The sequence below is a fragment of the Bombus vancouverensis genome, chromosome 4, assembly GCF_051014615.1.
Source record: "Bombus vancouverensis nearcticus chromosome 4, iyBomVanc1_principal, whole genome shotgun sequence".
In the NCBI taxonomy this organism is placed as follows: domain Eukaryota; kingdom Metazoa; phylum Arthropoda; class Insecta; order Hymenoptera; family Apidae; genus Bombus; species Bombus vancouverensis.
In genome coordinates, this window is record NC_134914.1 from 3,975,605 (window position 1) to 4,001,488 (window position 25,884).

A 25,884-nucleotide genomic window follows, 5' to 3' on the forward strand; every position below is an offset into this window, starting at 1 on the left:
TCTCCCCTCTCCGGACACGTAACACTTAGGTGATCCTCACTACCGCAGATAAAGCATCTTCTTTTCTTCATTGCATCTACAGATTGACTGGGCTTCCCGTTCTTCTGGGTTTTAGCCGACTTCGCAATCGACTTTGCTCTGCGACTCTTCTGCTCTTCGTACATTACTAACCTCTTCCTCAACTCTTTGATTGACGTAGCGCCGTACAATACAGCCTTATTGTTCTCGTCGTCTATTATTCCATCCACTATGTATTCCACCTTTGCTTCCTCCTCCATGTCCACATGGCTGGCTATTTCGAGCATGCGGTACATGTAAGCCAAACATGCTTCATCACTCTCCTTTTTTGTTTCTTCAAGTTTCTGATGTACTTGCCTACTGTTGACTTTCCTCGAAAATTCTTTCACTAGCCCCCTCTTCAACTCATGCCAAGTCCTGGCGTGACACTCGAAGCTCGCAAATATTTTCGCTGATCCCTTCAGCAGCTTCCTTGCGTAGACTGCCTTCTGCCCATCCGACCACATGCACGTATCAGCGACTTCCTCGAACGACTCGAACCATCGTTCGACATTTTCACCTTTGTCGCCACTAAACGACTCTAATGCATCTTCGACGTCTCTAAAACTCAGTGTCGAACCAACACATGCCCTTCGACAACATTCGTCACGGTCCTGATACACCCTTCGCGTATCTCTTTTGTATTCTCTGGCGTTTTTTCTGTCATCTTCATCCTCACTTTCGTCGTCGCTTTCTTCTTCCGACGATATGTCATTACCATCCATGGCCGCTCGTAGCCGTGCGCGTAATTCTACTTTTCTTCCCGTCGTTTTTAAACCCAAACTAGCGAGGCGCTCCTTCAACTCCTTCGTATTCATTTTCTCAACATCCTCATCTTCGTTGCAATCACGCTCAGCTCTCTGTACACTTTCTAAATCTCGTTGACCGGTTAGCTCTTCACCGCCCGTCGATCCCTTACGATACGATTGTCCAGCCCTACACGCCCGATTCAGCCTCGCAATCAGCACTGACCTCGCACCCGATATAGGGAGGTTCATTCGCGCGAGCTTATTCCTCAGCTCCTCCAGCGTCGAACCCTCTTCACCCGACAATCGTTCGTCCCCGACGTTGGCCATTTTTCACACAACGCAAACTTAAACAGTCAACGATATCGTCTTTTACCGCACCGCGTACCGGTAAATTCACAACTAGCTCGAATAGCTCTGTTAAACCGTTTCGTTTTCTGTCTTGTCCAATCCCGGACGAGCCCCCAAAAATATGTAATATCGTGATGTAATGTGTTTACAAAAGTGGACAATAGAGATGTTAATCAGACAGAGAAGACGATTGTGGCCTAACTTGAACTATTCATACTAAACGTACAGAACACAGCGCAATCCACACTCTCTCGGCAACGCCACTCGCAACCTCCGTCTCCGCTCAACTCGCACTCAGCTCCTCCGCTCGCACTCTCGTTCTCGACTCGCACTCTGTTTCTCGACTCGCACACTGTTTCTCGACTCGCACACTGCTTTTCGACTAACTGTTGTCGCATTCTATTGCCCTTTTCCTAGGCCCACCGCACACGTGTTCTGCAGACGCTCGTGGCCAGGGTCACGTAGGTCTTTTCCACGAAACTATGCACTTGAAAAGACCGATGACACATTGATGGGCCCGACGGCGCCCCGGCTCTCGCGACACTGTTCATAGTTCGTCCGATATTTCCCAGGCCTTTCGTCCACGATACTACAGTAATATGGTATAACGTTATAACGTATTACGTCATATGGCATAACGTTATAACGTATTCCGTTATATGGTGTAACGTTATAACGTATTACGTTATATGGTATTACGTTATAACGCATTACGTTGTATGTTATAACGTCATATGGTATAACGTTATCACGTATAACGGTATTTGGTATAACGTCATAACGCATTACGTTATATGGTATAACGTCATAACGTATTACGCTATATGGTATAACGTCATAACGTATTACGCTATATGGTATAACGTCATAACGTATTACGTTATATGGTATAACATTATAACGTATTACGTTATATGGAATAACGTTATAACGTATGACGTTATATGGTATAACGTTATAACGTATTACGTTATATGGTATAACGTTATAACGTATTACGCTATATGGTATAACGTTATAACGTATTACGTTATACGGTATTACGTTATAACGCATTACGTTGTATGGTATAACGTCATATGATATAACGTTATCACGTATTACGGTATATGGTATAACGTTATAACGTATTACGTTATATGGTGTAACGTTATAACGTATTACGTTATATGGTATTACGTTATAACGCATTACGTTGTATGGTATAACGTCATATTTTATAACGTTATCACGTATTACGGTATATGGTATAACGTTATAACGTATTACGCTATATGGTATAACGTTATAACGTATTACGTTATATGGTGTAACGTTATAACGTATTACGTTATATGGTATTACGTTATAACGCATTACGTTGTATGGTATAACGTCATATTTTATAACGTTATCACGTATTACGGTATATGGTATAACGTTATAACGTATTACGTTATATGGTATAACGTTATAACGTATTGCGTTATATGGTATAACGTTATAACGTATTGCGTTATATGGTATAACGTCATAACGCATTACGTCATATGGTATAACGTTATCACGTATTACGGTATATGGTATAACGTTATAACGTATTACGTTATATGGTATAACGTTACAAGATATTGCGTTATATGGTATAACGTTATAACGTATTGCGTTATATGGTATAACGTCATAACGTATTGCGTTATATGGTATAACGTCATAACGCATTACGTTATATGGTATAACGTCATAACGTATTACGCTATATGGTATAACGTTATAACGTATTACGTTATATGGAATAACGTTATAACGTATTACGTAATATGGAATAACGTTATAACGTATTACGCTATATGGCATAACGTTATGACGCATTACGTTATGTGGTATAACGTTATAACGTATTACGTTATATGGTATAACGTTATAACGCATTACGCTATATGGTATAACGTCATAACGCATTACGTTATATGGTATAACGTCATAACGTATTACGTTATATGGTATAACATTATAACGTATTCCGTTATATGGCGTAACGTTATAACGTATTACGTAATATGGTATAACGTTATAACGTATTACGTTATATGGTATAACATTATAACGTATTCCGTTATATGGTGTAACGTTATAACGTATTACTTTATATGGTATTACGTTATAACGCATTACGTTGTATGGTATAACGTCATATGGTATAACGTTATAACGTATTACGCTATATGGCATAACGTTATAACGCATTACGTTATGTGGTATAACATTATAACGTATTCCGTTATATGGTGTAACGTTATAACGTATTACGTTATATGGTATTACGTTATTACGCATTACGTTGTATGGTATAACGTCATATGGTATAACGTTATCACGTATTACGGTATATGGTATAACGTTATAACGTATTACGTTATATGGTATAACGTTATAACATATTGCGTTATATGGTATAACGTTATAACGTATTGCGTTATATGGTATAACGTCATAACGCATTACGTTATATGGTATAACGTCATAACGTATTACGCTATATGGTATAACGTCATAACGTATTACGCTATATGGTATAACGTTATAACGTATTACGCTATATGGTATAACGTTATAACGTATTGCGTTATATGGTATAACGTCATAACGCATTACGTAATATGGTATAACGTTATAACGTATTACGTTATATGGTATAACGTCATAACGTATTACGCTATATGGTATAACGTCATAACGTATTACGTTATGTGGTATAACGTTATAACGTGTTACGTTATATGGTATTACGTCATGACGTATTACGTTATGTGGTATAACGTTATAACGTATTACGTTATATGGTAATACGTCACAACGTATTACGTTATATGGAATAACGTTATAACGTATTACGTTATATGGTATAACGTTATCACGTATTACGGTATATGGTATAACGTTATAACGTATTGCGTTATATGGTATAACGTTATAACGTATTGCGTTATATGGTATAACGTTATAACGTATTGCGTTATATGGTATAACGTTATCACGTATTACGGTATATGGTACAGCGTCATAACGTATTACGTTATATGGTATAACATTATAACGTATTACGTTATATGGAATAACGTTATAACGTATTACGTTATATGGTATTACGTTATAACGCATTACGTTGTATGGTATAACGTCATATGGTATAACGTTATCACGTATTACGGTATATGGTATAACGTTATAACGTATTACGTTATATGGTATAACGTTATAACATATTGCGTTATATGGTATAACGTTATAACGTATTGCGTTATATGGTATAACGTCATAACGCATTACGTTATATGGTATAACGTCATAACGTATTACGCTATATGGTATAACGTCATAACGTATTACGCTATATGGTATAACGTCATAACGTATTACGTTATATGGTATAACATTATAACGTATTACGTTATATGGAATAACGTTATAACGTATGACGTTATATGGTATAACGTTATAACGTATTACGTTATATGGTATAACGTTATAACGCATTACGTTATATGGTATAACGTTATAACGCATTACGATATATGGTATAACGTTATAACGTATTACGTTATATGGTATTACGTTATAACGCATTACGTTGTATGGTATAACGTCATATGGTATAACGTTATCACGTATTACGTTATATGGTATAACGTCATAACGCATTACGTTATATGGTATAACGTCATAACGTATTACGTTATATGGTATCACATTATAACGTATTCCGTTATATGGTGTAACGTTATAACGTATTACGTTATATGGTATTACGTTATAACGCATTACGTTGTATGGTATAACGTCATATGGTATAACGTTATCACGTATTACGTTATATGGTATAACGTTATAACGCATTACGCCATATGGTATAACGTCATAACGCATTACGTTGTATGGTATAACGTCATATGGTATAACGTTATCACGTATTACGGTATATGGTATAACGTTATAACGTATTACGTTATATGGTATAACGTTATAACATATTGCGTTATATGGTATAACGTCATAACGTATTACGCTATATGGTATAACGTCATAACGTATTACGTTATATGGTATAACATTATAACGTATTCCGTTATATGGCGTAACGTTATAACGTATTACGTAATATGGTATAACGTTATAACGTATTACGTTATATGGTATAACATTATAACGTATTACGTTATATGGAATAACGTTATAACGTATGACGTTATATGGTATAACGTTATAACGTATTACGTTATATGGTATAACGTTATAACGCATTACGCTATATGGTATAACGTTATAACGTATTGCGTTACATGGTATAACGTCATAACGCATTACGTTATATGGTATTGCGTTATAACGCATTACGTTGTATGGTATAACGTCATATGGTATAACGTTATCACGTATTACGTTATATGGTATAACGTCATAACGCATTACGTTATATGGTATAACGTCATAACGTATTACGTTATATGGTATCACATTATAACGTATTCCGTTATATGGTGTAACGATATAACGTATTACGTTATATGGTATAACGTTATAACGCATTACGTTATATGGTATAACGTTATAACGCATTACGCTATATGGTATAACGTTATAACGTATTACGTTATATGGTATTACGTTATAACGCATTACGTTATATGGTATAACGTCATATGGTATAACGTTATCACGTATTACGGTATATGGTATAACGTTATAACGTATTGCGTTATATGGTATAACGTCATAACGCAGTACGTAATATGGTATAACGTTATAACGTATTACGTCATATGGCATAACGTTATAACGTATTCCGTTATATGGTTTAACGTTATAACGTATTACGTTATATGGTATTACGTTATAACGCATTACGTTGTATGGTATAACGTCATATGGTATAACGTTATCACGTATAACGGTATTTGGTATAACGTCATAACGCATTACGTTATATGGTATAACGTCATAACGTATTACGCTATATGGTATAACGTCATAACGTATTACGCTATATGGTATAACGTCATAACGTATTACGTTATATGGTATAACATTATAACGTATTACGTTATATGGAATAACGTTATAACGTATGACGTTATATGGTATAACGTTATAACGTATTACGTTATATGGTATAACGTTATAACGTATTACGCTATATGGTATAACGTTATAACGTATTACGTTATACGGTATTACGTTATAACGCATTACGTTGTATGCTATAACGTCATATGATATAACCTTATCACGTATTACGGTATATGGTATAACGTTATAACGTATTACGTTATATGGTGTAACGTTATAACGTATTACGTTATATGGTATTACGTTATAACGCATTACGTTGTATGGTATAACGTCATATTTTATAACGTTATCACGTATTACGGTATATGGTATAACGTTATAACGTATTACGCTATATGGTATAACGTTATAACGTATTACGTTATATGGTGTAACGTTATAACGTATTACGTTATATGGTATTACGTTATAACGCATTACGTTGTATGGTATAACGTCATATTTTATAACGTTATCACGTATTACGGTATATGGTATAACGTTATAACGTATTACGTTATATGGTATAACGTTATAACGTATTGCGTTATATGGTATAACGTTATAACGTATTGCGTTATATGGTATAACGTCATAACGCATTACGTCATATGGTATAACGTTATCACGTATTACGGTATATGGTATAACGTTATAACGTATTACGTTATATGGTATAACGTTACAAGATATTGCGTTATATGGTATAACGTTATAACGTATTGCGTTATATGGTATAACGTCATAACGTATTGCGTTATATGGTATAACGTCATAACGCATTACGTTATATGGTATAACGTCATAACGTATTACGCTATATGGTATAACGTTATAACGTATTACGTTATATGGAATAACGTTATAACGTATTACGTAATATGGTATAACGTTATAACGTATTACGCTATATGGCATAACGTTATGACGCATTACGTTATGTGGTATAACGTTATAACGTATTACGTTATATGGTATAACGTTATAACGCATTACGCTATATGGTATAACGTCATGACGCATTACGTTATATGGTATAACGTCATAACGTATTACGTTATATGGTATAACATTATAACGTATTCCGTTATATGGCGTAACGTTATAACGTATTACGTAATATGGTATAACGTTATAACGTATTACGTTATATGGTATAACATTATAACGTATTCCGTTATATGGTGTAACGTTATAACGTATTACTTTATATGGTATTACGTTATAACGCATTACGTTGTATGGTATAACGTCATATGGTATAACGTTATAACGTATTACGCTATATGGCATAACGTTATAACGCATTACGTTATGTGGTATAACATTATAACGTATTCCGTTATATGGTGTAACGTTAACACGTATTACGTTATATGGTATTACGTTATAACGCATTACGTTGTATGGTATAACGTCATATGGTATAACGTTATCACGTATTACGTTATATGGTATAACGTTATAACGTATTACGTTATATGGTATAACGTTATAACATATTGCGTTATATGGTATAAAGTTATAACGTATTGCGTTATATGGTATAACGTCATAACGCATTACGTTATATGGTATAACGTCATAACGTATTACGCTATATGGTATAACGTCATAACGTATTACGCTATATGGTATAACGTCATAACGTATTACGTTATATGGTATAACATTATAACGTATTACGTTATATGGAATAACGTTATAACGTATGACGTTATATGGTATAACGTTATAACGTATTACGTTATATGGTATAACGTTATAACGCATTTCGTTATATGGTATAACGTTATAACGCATTACGATATATGGTATAACGTTATAACGTATTACGTTATATGGTATTACGTTATAACGCATTACGTTGTATGGTATAACGTCATATGGTATAACGTTATCACGTATTACGTTATACGGTATAACGTCATAACGCATTACGTTATATGGTATAACGTCATAACGTATTACGTTATATGGTATCACATTATAACGTATTCCGTTATATGGTGTAACGTTATAACGTATTACGTTATATGGTATTACGTTATAACGCATTACGTTGTATGGTATAACGTCATATGGTATAACGTTATCACGTATTACGTTATATGGTATAACGTTATAACGCATTACGCTATATGGTATAACGTCATAACGCATTACGTTGTATGGTATAACGTCATATGGTATAACGTTATCACGTATTACGGTATATGGTATAACGTTATAACGTATTACGTTATATGGTATAACGTTATAACATATTGCGTTATATGGTATAACGTCATAACGTATTACGCTATATGGTATAACGTCATAACGTATTACGTTATATGGTATAACATTATAACGTATTCCGTTATATGGCGTAACGTTATAACGTATTACGTAATATGGTATAACGTTATAACGTATTACGTTATATGGTATAACATTATAACGTATTACGTTATATGGAATAACGTTATAACGTATGACGTTATATGGTATAACGTTATAACGTATTACGTTATATGGTATAACGTCATAACGCATTACGTTATATGGTATTGCGTTATAACGCATTACGTTGTATGGTATAACGTCATATGGTATAACGTTATCACGTATTACGTTATATGGTATAACGTCATAACGCATTACGTTATATGGTATAACGTCATAACGTATTACGTTATATGGTATCACATTATAACGTATTCCGTTATATGGTGTAACGTTATAGCGTATTACGATATATGGTGTAACGTTATAACGCATTACGTTATATGGTATAACGTTATAACGCATTACGCTATATGGTATAACGTTATAACGTATTACGTTATATGGTATTACGTTATAACGCATTACGTTATATGGTATAACGTCATATGGTATAACGTTATCACGTATTACGGTATATGGTATAACGTTATAACGTATTGCGTTATATGGTATAACGTTATAACGTATTACGTTATATGGTATAACGTTATAACGCATTACGCTATATGGTATAACGTTATAACGTATTCCGTTATATGGTGTAACGTTATAACGTATTACGTTATATGGTATAACGTTATAACGCATTACGTTGTATGGTATAACGTCATATGGTATAACGTTATCACGTATTACGTTATATGGTATCACATTATAACGTATTCCGTTATATGGTGTAACGTTATAACGTATTACGTTATATGGTATAACGTTATAACGCATTACGTTATATGGTATAACGTTATAACGCATTACGCTATATGGTATAACGTTATAACGTATTCCGTTATATGGTGTAACGTTATAACGTATTACGTTATATGGTATAACGTTATAACGCATTACGTTGTATGGTATAACGTCATATGGTATAACGTTATCACGTATAACGGTATTTGGTATAACGTCATAACGCATTACGTTATATGGTATAACGTCATAACGTATTACGCTATATGGTATAACGTCATAACGTATTACGCTATATGGTATAACGTCATAACGTATTACGTTATATGGTATAACATTATAACGTATTACGTTATATGGAATAACGTTATAACGTATGACGTTATATGGTATAACGTTATAACGTATTACGTTATATGGTATAACGTTATAACGTATTACGCTATATGGTATAAGGTTATAACGTATTACGTTATATGGTACTACGTTATAACGCATTACGTTGTATGGTATAACGTCATATGATATAACGTTATCACGTATTACGGTATATGGTATAACGTTATAACTTATTACGTTATATGGTATAACGTTATAACGTATTACGTTATATGGTATAACGTTATAACATATTGCGTTATATGGTATAACGTCATAACGTATTACGCTATATGGTATAACGTCGTAACGTATTACGTTATATGGTATAACATTATAACGTATTCCGTTATATGGCGTAACGTTATAACGTATTACGTAATATGGTATAACGTTATAACGTATTACGTTATATGGTATAACATTATAACGTATTACGTTATATGGAATAACGTTATAACGTATGACGTTATATGGTATAACGTTATAACGTATTACGTTATATGGTATAACGTTATAACGTATTGCGTTATATGGTATAACGTTATAACGTATTGCGTTATATGGTATAACGTCATAACGCATTACGTCATATGGTATAACGTTATCACGTATTACGGTATATGGTATAACGTTATAACGTATTACGTTATATGGTATAACGTTACAAGATATTGCGTTATATGGTATAACGTTATAACGTATTGCGTTATATGGTATAACGTCATAACGTATTGCGTTATATGGTATAACGTCATAACGCATTACGTTATATGGTATAACGTCATAACGTATTACGCTATATGGTATAACGTTATAACGTATTACGTTATATGGAATAACGTTATAACGTATTACGTAATATGGTATAACGTTATAACGTATTACGCTATATGGCATAACGTTATGACGCATTACGTTATGTGGTATAACGTTATAACGTATTACGTTATATGGTATAACGTTATAACGCATTACGCTATATGGTATAACGTCATGACGCATTACGTTATATGGTATAACGTCATAACGTATTACGTTATATGGTATAACATTATAACGTATTCCGTTATATGGCGTAACGTTATAACGTATTACGTAATATGGTATAACGTTATAACGTATTACGTTATATGGTATAACATTATAACGTATTCCGTTATATGGTGTATCGTTATAACGTATTACTTTATATGGTATTACGTTATAACGCATTACGTTGTATGGTATAACGTCATATGGTATAACGTTATAACGTATTACGCTATATGGCATAACGTTATAACGCATTACGTTATGTGGTATAACATTATAACGTATTCCGTTATATGGTGTAACGTTATAACGTATTACGTTATATGGTATTACGTTATAACGCATTACGTTGTATGGTATAACGTCATATGGTATAACGTTATCACGTATTACGTTATATGGTATAACGTTATAACGTATTACGTTATATGGTATAACGTTATAACATATTGCGTTATATGGTATAAAGTTATAACGTATTGCGTTATATGGTATAACGTCATAACGCATTACGTTATATGGTATAACGTCATAACGTATTACGCTATATGGTATAACGTCATAACGTATTACGCTATATGGTATAACGTCATAACGTATTACGTTATATGGTATAACATTATAACGTATTACGTTATATGGAATAACGTTATAACGTATGACGTTATATGGTATAACGTTATAACGTATTACGTTATATGGTATAACGTTATAACGCATTACGTTATATGGTATAACGTTATAACGCATTACGATATATGGTATAACGTTATAACGTATTACGCTATATGGTATTACGTTATAACGCATTACGTTGTATGGTATAACGTCATATGGTATAACGTTATCACGTATTACGTTATACGGTATAACGTCATAACGCATTACGTTATATGGTATAACGTCATAACGTATTACGTTATATGGTATCACATTATAACGTATTCCGTTATATGGTGTAACGTTATAACGTATTACGTTATATGGTATTACGTTATAACGCATTACGTTGTATGGTATAACGTCATATGGTATAACGTTATCACGTATTACGTTATATGGTATAACGTTATAACGCATTACGCTATATGGTATAACGTCATAACGCATTACGTTGTATGGTATAACGTCATATGGTATAACGTTATCACGTATTACGGTATATGGTATAACGTTATAACGTATTACGTTATATGGTATAACGTTATAACATATTGCGTTATATGGTATAACGTCATAACGTATTACGCTATATGGTATAACGTCATAACGTATTACGTTATATGGTATAACATTATAACGTATTCCGTTATATGGCGTAACGTTATAACGTATTACGTAATATGGTATAACGTTATAACGTATTACGTTATATGGTATAACATTATAACGTATTACGTTATATGGAATAACGTTATAACGTATGACGTTATATGGTATAACGTTATAACGTATTACGTTATATGGTATAACGTCATAACGCATTACGTTATATGGTATTGCGTTATAACGCATTACGTTGTATGGTATAACGTCATATGGTATAACGTTATCACGTATTACGTTATATGGTATAACGTCATAACGCATTACGTTATATGGTATAACGTCATAACGTATTACGTTATATGGTATCACATTATAACGTATTCCGTTATATGGTGTAACGTTATAGCGTATTACGATATATGGTGTAACGTTATAACGCATTACGTTATATGGTATAACGTTATAACGCATTACGCTATATGGTATAACGTTATAACGTATTACGTTATATGGTATTACGTTATAACGCATTACGTTATATGGTATAACGTCATATGGTATAACGTTATCACGTATTACGGTATATGGTATAACGTTATAACGTATTGCGTTATATGGTATAACGTTATAACGTATTACGTTATATGGTATAACGTTATAACGCATTACGCTATATGGTATAACGTTATAACGTATTCCGTTATATGGTGTAACGTTATAACGTATTACGTTATATGGTATAACGTTATAACGCATTACGTTGTATGGTATAACGTCATATGGTATAACGTTATCACGTATTACGTTATATGGTATCACATTATAACGTATTCCGTTATATGGTGTAACGTTATAACGTATTACGTTATATGGTATAACGTTATAACGCATTACGTTATATGGTATAACGTTATAACGCATTACGCTATATGGTATAACGTTATAACGTATTCCGTTATATGGTGTAACGTTATAACGTATTACGTTATATGGTATAACGTTATAACGCATTACGTTGTATGGTATAACGTCATATGGTATAACGTTATCACGTATAACGGTATTTGGTATAACGTCATAACGCATTACGTTATATGGTATAACGTCATAACGTATTACGCTATATGGTATAACGTCATAACGTATTACGCTATATGGTATAACGTCATAACGTATTACGTTATATGGTATAACATTATAACGTATTACGTTATATGGAATAACGTTATAACGTATGACGTTATATGGTATAACGTTATAACGTATTACGTTATATGGTATAACGTTATAACGTATTACGCTATATGGTATAAGGTTATAACGTATTACGTTATATGGTACTACGTTATAACGCATTACGTTGTATGGTATAACGTCATATGATATAACGTTATCACGTATTACGGTATATGGTATAACGTTATAACTTATTACGTTATATGGTATAACGTTATAACGTATTACGTTATATGGTATAACGTTATAACATATTGCGTTATATGGTATAACGTCATAACGTATTACGCTATATGGTATAACGTCGTAACGTATTACGTTATATGGTATAACATTATAACGTATTCCGTTATATGGCGTAACGTTATAACGTATTACGTAATATGGTATAACGTTATAACGTATTACGTTATATGGTATAACATTATAACGTATTACGTTATATGGAATAACGTTATAACGTATGACGTTATATGGTATAACGTTATAACGTATTACGTTATATGGTATAACGTTATAACGCATTACGCTATATGGTATAACGTTATAACGTATTGCGTTACATGGTATAACGTCATAACGCATTACGTTATATGGTATTGCGTTATAACGCATTTCGTTGTATGGTATAACGTCATATGGTATAACGTTATCACGTATTACGTTATATGGTATAACGTCATAACGCATTACGTTATATGGTATAACGTCATAACGTGTTACGTTATATGGTATCACATTATAACGTATTCCGTTATATGGTGTAACGTTATAGCGTATTACGATATATGGTGTAACGTTATAACGTATGACGTTATATGGTATAACGTTATAACGTATTACGTTATATGGTATAACGTTATAACGTATTACGCTATATGGTATAAGGTTATAACGTATTACGTTATATGGTACTACGTTATAACGCCTTACGTTGTATGGTATAACGTCATATGATATAACGTTATCACGTATTACGGTATATGGTATAACGTTATAACTTATTACGTTATATGGTATAACGTTATAACGTATTACGTTATATGGTATAACGTTATAACATATTGCGTTATATGGTATAACGTCATAACGTATTACGCTATATGGTATAACGTCGTAACGTATTACGTTATATGGTATAACATTATAACGTATTCCGTTATATGGTATAACGTTATAACGCATTACGTTGTATGGTATAACGTCATATGGTATAACGTTATCACGTATTACGTTATATGGTATCACATTATAACGTATTCCGTTATATGGTGTAACGTTATAACGTATTACGTTATATGGTATAACGTTATAACGCATTACGTTATATGGTATAACGTTATAACGCATTACGCTATATGGTATAACGTTATAACGTATTCCGTTATATGGTGTAACGTTATAACGTATTACGTTATATGGTATAACGTTATAACGCATTACGTTGTATGGTATAACGTCATAACGCATTACGTTATATGGTATTGCGTTATAACGCATTACGTTGTATGGTATAACGTCATATGGTATAACGTTATCACGTATTACGTTATATGGTATAACGTCATAACGCATTACGTTATATGGTATAACGTCATAACGTATTACGTTATATGGTATCACATTATAACGTATTCCGTTATATGGTGTAACGTTATAGCGTATTACGATATATGGTGTAACGTTATAACGCATTACGTTATATGGTATAACGTTATAACGCATTACGCTATATGGTATAACGTTATAACGTATTACGTTATATGGTATTACGTTATAACGCATTACGTTATATGGTATAACGTCATATGGTATAACGTTATCACGTATTACGGTATATGGTATAACGTTATAACGTATTGCGTTATATGGTATAACGTTATAACGTATTACGTTATATGGTATAACGTTATGACGCATTACGCTATATGGTATAACGTTATAACGTATTCCGTTATATGGTGTAACGTTATAACGTATTACGTTATATGGTATAACGTTATAACGCATTACGTTGTATGGTATAACGTCATATGGTATAACGTTATCACGTATTACGTTATATGGTATCACATTATAACGTATTCCGTTATATGGTGTAACGTTATAACGTATTACGTTATATGGTATAACGTTATAACGCATTACGTTATATGGTATAACGTTATAACGCATTACGCTATATGGTATAACGTTATAACGTATTCCGTTATATGGTGTAACGTTATAACGTATTACGTTATATGGTATAACGTTATAACGCATTACGTTGTATGGTATAACGTCATATGGTATAACGTTATCACGTATAACGGTATTTGGTATAACGTCATAACGCATTACGTTATATGGTATAACGTCATAACGTATTACGCTATATGGTATAACGTCATAACGTATTACGCTATATGGTATAACGTCATAACGTATTACGTTATATGGTATAACATTATAACGTATTACGTTATATGGAATAACGTTATAACGTATGACGTTATATGGTATAACGTTATAACGTATTACGTTATATGGTATAACGTTATAACGTATTACGCTATATGGTATAAGGTTATAACGTATTACGTTATATGGTACTACGTTATAACGCATTACGTTGTATGGTATAACGTCATATGATATAACGTTATCACGTATTACGGTATATGGTATAACGTTATAACTTATTACGTTATATGGTATAACGTTATAACGTATTGCGTTATATGGTATAACGTTATAACGTATTGCGTTATATGGTATAACGTCATAACGCATTACGTTATATGGTATAACGTCATAACGTATTACGCTATATGGTATAACGTCATAACGTATTACGCTATATGGTATAACGTCATAACGTATTACGTTATATGGTATAACATTATAACGTATTACGTTATATGGAATAACGTTATAACGTATGACGTTATATGGTATAACGTTATAACGTATTACGTTATATGGTATAACGTTATAACGCATTACGCTATATGGTATAACGTTATAACGTATTACGTTATATGGTATTACGTTATAACGCATTACGTTGTATGGTATAACGTCATATGGTATAACGTTATCACGTATTACGGTATATGGTATAACGTTATAACGTATTACGTTATATGGTATAACGTTATAACGTGTTACGTTATATGGTATTACGTCATGACGTATTACGTTATGTGGTATAACGTTATAACGTATTGAAGTTATATGGTAATACGTCACAACGTATTACGTTATATGGAATAACGTTATAACGTATTACGTTATATGGTATAACGTTATCACGTATTACGGTATATGGTATAACGTTATAACGTATTGCGTTATATGGTCAACGTTATAACGTATTGCGTTATATGGTATAACGTTATAACGTATTGCGTTATATGGTATAACGTTATAACGTATTGCGTTATATGGTATAACGTTATAACGTATTACGCTATATGGTATAACGTTATAACGTATTGCGTTATATGGTATAACGTCATAACGCATTACGTAATATGGTATAACGTTATAACGTATTACGTCATATGGCATAACGTTATAACGTATTGCGTTATATGGTATAACGTCATAACGCATTACGTAATATGGTATAACGTTATAACGTATTACGTTATATGGCATAACGTTATAACGTATTGCGTTATATGGTATAACGTTATAACGTATTGCGTTATATGGTATAACGTCATAACGCATTACGTCATATGGTATAACGTTATCACGTATTACGGTATATGGTATAACGTTATAACGTATTACGTTATATGGTATAACGTTACAAGATATTGCGTTATATGGTATAACGTTATAACGTATTGCGTTATATGGTATAACGTCATAACGTATTGCGTTATATGGTATAACGTCATAACGCATTACGTTATATGGTATAACGTCATAACGTATTACGTTATATGGTATCACATTATAACGTATTCCGTTATATGGTGTAACGTTATAACGTATTACGTTATATGGTATAACGTTATAACGCATTACGTTATATGGTATAACGTTATAACGCATTACGCTATATGGTATAACGTTATAACGTATTACGTTATATGGTATTACGTTATAACGCATTACGTTATATGGTATAACGTCATATGGTATAACGTTATCACGTATTACGGTATATGGTATAACGTTATAACGTATTGCGTTATATGGTATAACGTCATAACGCATTACGTAATATGGTATAACGTTATAACGTATTACGTCATATGGCATAACGTTATAACGTATTCCGTTATATGGTGTAACGTTATAACGTATTACGTTATATGGTATTACGTTATAACGCATTACGTTGTATGGTATAACGTCATATGGTATAACGTTATCACGTATAACGGTATTTGGTATAACGTCATAACGCATTACGTTATATGGTATAACGTCATAACGTATTACGCTATATGGTATAACGTCATAACGTATTACGCTATATGGTATAACGTCATAACGTATTACGTTATATGGTATAACATTATAACGTATTACGTTATATGGAATAACGTTATAACGTATGACGTTATATGGTATAACGTTATAACGTATTACGTTATATGGTATAACGTTATAACGTATTACGCTATATGGTATAACGTTATAACGTATTACGTTATACGGTATTACGTTATAACGCATTACGTTGTATGGTATAACGTCATATGATATAACGTTATCACGTATTACGGTATATGGTATAACGTTATAACGTATTACGTTATATGGTGTAACGTTATAACGTATTACGTTATATGGTATTACGTTATAACGCATTACGTTGTATGGTATAACGTCATATTTTATAACGTTATCACGTATTACGGTATATGGTATAACGTTATAACGTATTACGTTATATGGTATAACGTCATAACGCATTACGTAATATGGTATAACGTTATAACGTATTACGTCATATGGCATAACGTTATAACGTATTACGCTATATGGTATAACGTTATAACGTATTACGTTATATGGTGTAACGTTATAACGTATTACGTTATATGGTATTACGTTATAACGCATTACGTTGTATGGTATAACGTCATATTTTATAACGTTATCACGTATTACGTTATATGGTATAACGTTATAACGTATTACGCTATATGGTATAACGTTATAACGTATTACGTTATACGGTATTACGTTATAACGCATTACGTTGTATGGTATAACGTCATATGATATAACGTTATAACGTATTGCGTTATATGGTATAACGTCATAACGCATTACGTCATATGGTATAACGTTATCACGTATTACGGTATATGGTATAACGTTATAACGTATTACGTTTTATGGTATAACGTTACAAGATATTGCGTTATATGGTATAACGTTATAACGTATTGCGTTATATGGTATAACGTCATAACGTATTGCGTTATATGGTATAACGTCATAACGCATTACGTTATATGGTATAACGTCATAACGTATTACGTTATATGGTATCACATTATAACGTATTCCGTTATATGGTGTAACGTTATAACGTATTACGTTATATGGTATAACGTTATAACGCATTACGTTATATGGTATAACGTTATAACGCATTACGCTATATGGTATAACGTTATAACGTATTACGTTATATGGTATTACGTTATAACGCATTACGTTATATGGTATAACGTCATATGGTATAACGTTATCACGTATTACGGTATATGGTATAACGTTATAACGTATTGCGTTATATGGTATAACGTCATAACGCATTACGTAATATGGTATAACGTTATAACGTATTACGTCATATGGCATAACGTTATAACGTATTACGCTATATGGTATAACGTTATAACGTATTACGTTATATGGTGTAACGTTATAACGTATTACGTTATATGGTATTACGTTATAACGCATTACGTTGTATGGTATAACGTCATATTTTATAACGTTATCACGTATTACGGTATATGGTATAACGTTATAACGTATTACGTTATATGGTATAACGTTATAACGTATTGCGTTATATGGTATAACGTTATAACGTATTGCGTTATATGGTATAACGTCATAACGCATTACGTCATATGGTATAACGTTATCACGTATTACGGTATATGGTATAACGTCATAACGTATTACGTTATATGGTATAACGTCATAACGTATTACGCTATATGGTATAACGTTATAACGTATTACGTTATATGGAATAACGTTATAACGTATTACGTAATATGGTATAACGTTATAACGTATTACGCTATATGGCATAACGTTATAACGCATTACGTTATGTGGTATAACGTTATAACGTATTACGTTATATGGTATAACGTTATAACGCATTACGCTATATGGTATAACGTCATAACGCATTACGTTATATGGTATAACGTCATAACGTATTACGTTATATGGTATAACATTATAACGTATTCCGTTATATGGTGTAACGTTATAACGTATTACGTTATATGGTATTATGTTATAACGCATTACGTTGTATGGTATAACGTCATATGGTATAACGTTATAACGTATTACGCTATATGGCATAACGTTATAACGCATTACGTTATGTGGTATAACATTATAACGTATTCCGTTATATGGTGTAACGTTATAACGTATTACGTTATATGGTATTACGTTATAACGCATTACGTTGTATGGTATAACGTCATATGGTATAACGTTATCACGTATTACGGTATATGGTATAACGTTATAACGTATTACGTTATATGGTATAACGTTATAACATATTACGTTATATGGTATTATGTTATAACGCATTACGTTGTATGGTATAACGTCATATGGTATAACGTTATAACGTATTACGCTATATGGCATAACGTTATAACGCATTACGTTATGTGGTATAACATTATAACGTATTCCGTTATATGGTATAACGTTATAACGTATTACGTTATATGGTATAACGTTATAACGCATTACGCTATATGGTATAACGTCATAACGCATTACGTTATATGGTATAACGTCATAACGTATTACGTTATATGGTATAACATTATAACGTATTCCGTTATATGGTATAACGTTATAACGTATTACGTTATATGGTATAACGTTATAACGCATTACGTTATATGGTATAACGTTATAACGCATTACGATATATGGTATAACGTTATAACGTATTACGTTATATGGTATTACGTTATAACGCATTACGTTGTATGGTATAACGTCATATGGTATAACGTTATCACGTATTACGTTATATGGTATAACGTCATAACGCATTACGTTATATGGTATAACGTCATAACGTATTACGTTATATGGTATCACATTATAACGTATTCCGTTATATGGTGTAACGTCATAACGTATTACGTTATATGGTATTACGTTATAACGCATTACGTTGTATGGTATAACGTCATATGGTATAACGTTATCACGTATTACGTTATATGGTATAACGTTATAACGCGTTACGCTATATGGTATAACGTCATAACGCATTACGTTGTATGGTATAACGTCATATGGTATAACGTTATCACGTATTACGGTATATGGTATAACGTTATAACGTATTACGTTATATGGTATAACGTTATAACATATTGCGTTATATGGTATAACGTCATAACGTATTACGCTATATGGTATAACGTCATAACGTATTACGTTATATGGTATAACATTATAACGTATTCCGTTATATGGCGTAACGTTATAACGTATTACGTAATATGGTATAACGTTATAACGTATTACGTTATATGGTATAACATTATAACGTATTACGTTATATGGAATAACGTTATAACGTATGACGTTATATGGTATAACGTTATAACGTATTACGTTATATGGTATAACGTTATAACGCATTACGCTATATGGTATAACGTTATAACGTATTGCGTTACATGGTATAACGTCATAACGCATTACGTTATATGGTATTGCGTTATAACGCATTACGTTGTATGGTATAACGTCATATGGTATAACGTTATCACGTATTACGTTATATGGTATAACGTCATAACGCATTACGTTATATGGTATAACGTCATAACGTATTACGTTATATGGTATCACATTATAACGTATTCCGTTATATGGTGTAACGTTATAACGTATTACGTTATATGGTATAACGTTATAACGCATTACGTTATATGGTATAACGTTATAACGCATTACGCTATATGGTATAACGTTATAACGTATTACGTTATATGGTATTACGTTATAACGCATTACGTTATATGGTATAACGTCATATGGTATAACGTTATCACGTATTACGGTATATGGTATAACGTTATAACGTATTGCGTTATATGGTATAACGTCATAACGCATTACGTAATATGGTATAACGTTATAACGTATTACGTCATATGGCATAACGTTATAACGTATTCCGTTATATGGTGTAACGTTATAACGTATTACGTTATATGGTATTACGTTATAACGCATTACGTTGTATGGTATAACGTCATATGGTATAACGTTATCACGTATAACGGTATTTGGTATAACGTCATAACGCATTACGTTATATGGTATAACGTCATAACGTATTACGCTATATGGTATAACGTCATAACGTATTACGCTATATGGTATAACGTCATAACGTATTACGTTATATGGTATAACATTATAACGTATTACGTTATATGGAATAACGTTATAACGTATGACGTTATATGGTATAACGTTATAACGTATTACGTTATATGTTATAACGTTATAACGTATTACGCTATATGGTATAACGTTATAACGTATTACGTTATATGGTATTACGTTATAACGCATTACGTTGTATGGTATAACGTCATATGATATAACGTTATCACGTATTACGGTATATGGTATAACGTTATAACTTATTACGTTATATGGTATAACGTTATAACGTATTGCGTTATATGGTATAACGTTATAACGTATTGCGTTATATGGTATAACGTCATAACGCATTACGTTATATGGTATAACGTCATAACGTATTACGCTATATGGAATAACGTTATAACGTATTACGTTATATGGTATAACGTTATCACGTATTACGGTATATGGTATAACGTTATAACGTATTGCGTTATATGGTCAACGTTATAACGTATTGCGTTATATGGTCAACGTTATAACGTATTGCGTTATATGGTATAACGTTATAACGTATTGCGTTATATGGTATAACGTTATCACGTATTACGGTATATGGTATAACGTTATAACGTATTGCGTTATATGGTCAACGTTATAACGTATTGCGTTATATGGTATAACATTATAACGTATTACGTTATATGGAATAACGTTATAACGTATGACGTTATATGGTATAACGTTATAACGTATTACGTTATATGGTATAACGTTATAACGCATTACGCTATATGGTATAACGTTATAACGTATTACGTTATATGGTATTACGTTATAACGCATTACGTTGTATGGTATAACGTCATATGGTATAACGTTATCACGTATTACGGTATATGGTATAACGTTATAACGTATTACGTTATATGGTATAACGTTATAACGTGTTACGTTATATGGTATTACGTCATGACGTATTACGTTATGTGGTATAACGTTATAACGTATTACGTTATATGGTAATACGTCACAACGTATTACGTTATATGGAATAACGTTATAACGTATTACGTTATATGGTATAACGTTATCACGTATTACGGTATATGGTATAACGTTATAACGTATTGCGTTATATGGTCAACGTTATAACGTATTGCGTTATATGGTATAACGTTATAACGTATTGCGTTATATGGTATAACGTTATAACGTATTGCGTTATATGGTATAACGTCATAACGTATTACGGTATATGGCATAACGTCACAACGTATTACGCTATATGGTACAACGTCATAACGTATTACGTTATATGGTATAACATTATAACGTATTACGTTATATGGAATAACGTTATAACGTATTACGCTATATGGTATAACGTCATAACGCATTACGTTATATGGTATAACGTCATAACGTATTACGTTATATGGTATTACGTTATAACGCATTACGTTGTATGGTATAACGTCATATGGTATAACGTTATCACGTATTACGGTATATGGTATAACGTTATAACGTATTACGTTATATGGTATAACGTCATAACGTATTACGCTATATGGTATAACGTCATAACGTATTACGCTATATGATATAACGTTATAACGTATTACGCTATATGGTATAACGTTATAACGTATTGCGTTATATGGTATAACGTCATAACGCATTACGTAATATGGTATAACGTTATAACGTATTACGTCATATGGCATAACGTTATAACGTATTGCGTTATATGGTATAACGTCATAACGCATTACGTAATATGGTATAACGTTATAACGTATTACGTTATATGGCATAACGTTATAACGTATTGCGTTATGTGGCATAACGTTATAACGTATTACGTTATGTGGTATAACGTTATAACGTGTTACGTTATATGGTATTACGTCATGACGTATTACGTTATGTGGTATAACGTTATAACGTATTACGTTATATGGTAATACGTCACAACGTATTACGTTATATGGAATAACGTTATAACGTATTACGTTATATGGTATAACGTTATCACGTATTACGGTATATGGTATAACGTTATAACGTATTGCGTTATATGGTCAACGTTATAACGTATTGCGTTATATGGTATAACGTTATAACGTATTGCGTTATATGGTATAACGTTATAACGTATTGCGTTATATGGTATAACGTCATAACGTATTACGCTATATGGCATAACGTCACAACGTATTACGCTATATGGTACAACGTCATAACGTATTACGTTATATGGTATAACATTATAACGTATTACGTTATATGGAATAACGTTATAACGTATTACGCTATATGGTATAACGTCATAACGCATTACGTTATATGGTATAACGTCATAACGTATTACGTTATATGGTATTACGTTATAACGCATTACGTTGTATGGTATAACGTCATATGGTATAACGTTATCACGTATTACGGTATATGGTATAACGTTATAACGTATTACGTTATATGGTATAACGTCATAACGTATTACGCTATATGGTATAACGTCATAACGTATTACGCTATATGATATAACGTTATAACGTATTACGCTATATGGTATAACGTTATAACGTATTGCGTTATATGGTATAACGTCATAACGCATTACGTAATATGGTATAACGTTATAACGTATTACGTCATATGGCATAACGTTATAACGTATTGCGTTATATGGTATAACGTCATAACGCATTACGTAATATGGTATAACGTTATAACGTATTACGTTATATGGCATAACGTTATAACGTATTACGTTATGTGGTATAACGTTATAACGTGTTACGTTATATGGTATTACGTCATGACGTATTACGTTATGTGGTATAACGTTATAACGTATTACGTTATATGGTAATACGTCACAACGTATTACGTTATATGGAATAACGTTATAACGTATTACGTTATATGGTATAAGGTTATCACGTATTACGGTATATGGTATAACGTTATAACGTATTGCGTTATATGGTATAACGTTATAACGTATTGCGTTATATGGTATAACGTTATAACGTATTGCGTTATATGGTATAACGTTATAACGTATTGCGTTATATGGTATAACGTCATAACGTATTACGCTATATGGCATAACGTCACAACGTATTACGCTATATGGTACAGCGTCATAACGTATTACGTTATATGGTATAACATTATAACGTATTACGTTATATGGAATAACGTTATAACGTATTACGCTATATGGTATAACGTCATAACGCATTACGTTATATGGTATTACGTGATAACGCATTCCGTTGTACGGTATAACGTCATATGGTATAACGTTATCACGTATTACGTTATATGGTATAACATTATAACGTATTACGTTATATGGTATAACGTCATAACGTATTACGCTATATGGTATAACGTCATAACGTATTACGCTATATGGTATAACGTTATAACGTATTACGCTATATGGTATAACGTTATAACGTATTACGTTATATGGTGTAACGTTATAACGTATTACGTTATATGGTATTACGTTATAACGCATTACGTTGTATGGTATAACGTCATATTTTATAACGTTATCACGTATTACGGTATATGGTATAACGTTATAACGTATTACGCGTTATGGTATAACGTTATAACGTATTGCGTTATATGGCATAACGTTATAACGTATTGCGTTATATGGTATAACGTCATAACGCATTACGTCATATGGTATAACGTTATCACGTATTACGGTATATGGTATAACGTTATAACGTATTACGCTATATGGTATAACGTTATAACGTATTACGTTATATGGAATAACGTTATAACGTATTACGTAATATGGTATAACGTTATAACGTATTACGCTATATGGCATAACGTTATAACGCATTACGTTATGTGGTATAACGTTATA